Genomic DNA, 3,126 nt, shown 5'->3' on the forward strand with positions numbered 1-3,126 from the left:
TTCACCTTCGAAAGAGGCTGAATAATTGAGAAGAGTTATTTTAAAATCTACTTCTAAAGTAGCAAATTTGAAATTTATTCATGTAATAGTAAATTTGAAATTTAGTAAAGTAAAAGGTACATGTCATGGCAAACTTAGAGTTTGCTAGAATAAAAGTTCATAAATTGACATGAATAATTGTGATATCCCAAAGATGTGCATACTGAGTATTGAATATATATTGAAGAATTAGAAAATTCTTCATTACTTTTAGTGTTGCTTGTTCTCATGATAAGTTAGTTAGATCAACTAATTTTAGGATTGGATCCCTTAAAATCTGAAAAGTATTAAAGGTGAATAAGGGTCCGTTCACCTATTACATGATATGTTGAAAAGATGCATCAATAAGATAATCACATGGACATTTATTGTCAACCTACAGTTTGACATTCATAAAGTTACTTGCTCAATATAAATTGAGTTAAGAGCATAATTTTCAAATTGTGTAATCAAGATAATTCATCTTTATGATGATGGTTTAGCATTGAATGCCTTCGATAAATAGTTGAATCATTGCTATGAGAACAAAGTTTGATGTATTGATTTAAATATTATATACAAAAGAACGTGTATGCATCAAATCAATAAATTATGATTAATTTTCTCTCAAAGTTGGTTCTGAGTCAAGAACGCCACACATTGTTCATCTAATAATTTTGATGTGCAAAATATAATTAATGAATATACCATGATGCACAAAGATGGACTCCCCAAAGGAGATGGAGGGTGTATGTTAGCTTTCCTAACATAAGGGAGAGATTATAAGCAACTATGAAATATGTTAGGAATTATCATCAGATCCTCATTCAAAAGATAATTCAAGTCAAATGCCGAACATATCTTATATTTAAGCTGCAAGTGCTCCTATTTTGCGTCCATAAAGAACAAAGTCTATGCATGCGTGAAGCGTGGTAGACCAATCAGTTTCAAATAAAATAATCTCTGAAAAGGATAAGGAGCAAATAATCATAATAAGAAGGCAATGCGTTCTTTAAGAGCATACGACGTAACAGTTCATAAAACCTTATGAGAGGTTTAGGTACCTGAAAATAATAAAGTGATGAGATCTCAAAATGTTATGTCGCATTACGAACCGATACAAAATGATATATCATCGATAATATCTTTGATTTAATATTGACGTAATATTATAAAATATTACGAGAATCCGAATTCTATGTTTATTTAAGCATACTGACATAGAAATTTTTATCAAGTGACACTAAAGAATGCATCTTGGTAAGCATAAAAACTTATTTGATTTGTAGTGCCGACACTTGGAAATGTCACACATGATATGCTGAATATTGTCACTTGACAAAATTTATATGAAAACTTTTTAAGGATTCAAAATGTTTGAAGCATATAAAAGTTTCTAGGGAACTTATTTATAATCCTTATATGAAAATTGTTGGAACTCTTGGAGAGTTTTCAAAGCAATAGATTATTTGTTGAAATAAGAAATATATCAATTTGAATTAGTTATGAAGTACCGTGTCTTAGTGCAATTGGTGCACTCATGTATCTTGCAACTAATACAAGGCCCGATATAACCTTTTCGGTTAATTTGTTAGCAAGGTATGGTTATACTTGTACTAGGAGACATTAAAATGGGATTAAACACATGATCTTATTTTATTCTAAAGATTTCAGTCTTGATCTTGTTGATTATGCTGATGCTGGTATTTATTTAGCCAGCATAAATCTCAATCTCAAATATGCAACGTGTTCACATATGGGGATACTGACTTATCTTGGATATATACAAAGCAGTTTATCTTGCCATTTCATTGAACCATGCTGAGATAATAGCTATTCATGAAGCTAGCCGAGAATATGTATAGTTGAGGTCCATAATATATCTCATTCGAGAAAAATGTGGTTTGAAATTTGACAAAGTACCCATGATTTTTATGAAGATAAGGCAACATGCATAGCTCAACTTAATGGAGGATTCATAAAAGGAGATAGAATAAAGCACATTTCGTCAAAGCTTTTCTATTCATATGATCTCCAAAAGAATGGTGATATTAACGTGCAACAAATTCGTTCAAGTGATGATGTGGCTGATTTATTCACCAAGTCTCCTCTAATTGCAACTTTTGAGAAGATGGTGCACAAAATTGGGATGCAAAGGTTCAAAGATGTTCTCATTAGGGGGAGTTAATACGTGTTGTACTCTTTTTTCCTTACGAGGTTTTGTCCCACTGGATTTTTCTTATAAGGTTTTAATAAGGCAGCTTATATATGTATTGTTAGAGATTTTTTTTCCACTGGGTTTTTCTAGTAAGGTTTTAACGAAGCACATTATCTATCAATTAGACATTCAAGGAGGAGTGTTATAAATATATTACCATATGTAATGAATGTCTACTTTACCATATATAGTGGATGTCTACTTTACCATATATAGTGAATGTCTACTTTACCATATATAGTGAATGTCTATTTATGGAAAAGTTAGAAACCCATGATTAGTTTTTCCCTATAAATAAAGGGGTTTTGCTTCATTGTAATTAACTTCATTAAGAAATCCTCATGAGAAATAAAGAAGTCTTTTTTCTTCTCTCTCCATTCTTCTTGTTCTTTATTTTATATTTCATAACAAAAAGAAAATATTGTATTTGAATGGCGCACATTAGTTATTTCATAACTCCACAAGAAAAAGACTACTAATTTTGTCTTTTTTATATTCATGTTTTTATTTTTAATAATTTTGCATACTTTTTGTAATACCCCGAAATCCAAACCAATATTAGAACCATGCTTCAAACTCATGAGAAATAAATTATAGTGCTTTGGTACTTTTATGAGAGAGTTTGATGTATATTAAGGCCTCAAATAACTCCTAGCTATTAGACAAATCAAAATATCCCTTACCGATTGAGTTCTTGAGAAGTATGTTGCTATATTCAACTTCAAATGAGCATATCTTTTATTTTACTTAAACTTTTTGATCTCATGACCCACCAACAGATAGAAAATTGAATTATCTTTCCAGCGATACCAATTTCGCCTAAATCCAATACCCGGGTGAGAAGTTATGACACTTTTAGTGAGAAGCAGCAGCTCACACCGATTATGCCG

The sequence above is a fragment of the Capsicum annuum genome, chromosome 1 (genome assembly GCF_002878395.1).
Source record: "Capsicum annuum cultivar UCD-10X-F1 chromosome 1, UCD10Xv1.1, whole genome shotgun sequence".
Classification (NCBI taxonomy): Eukaryota; Viridiplantae; Streptophyta; class Magnoliopsida; order Solanales; family Solanaceae; genus Capsicum; species Capsicum annuum.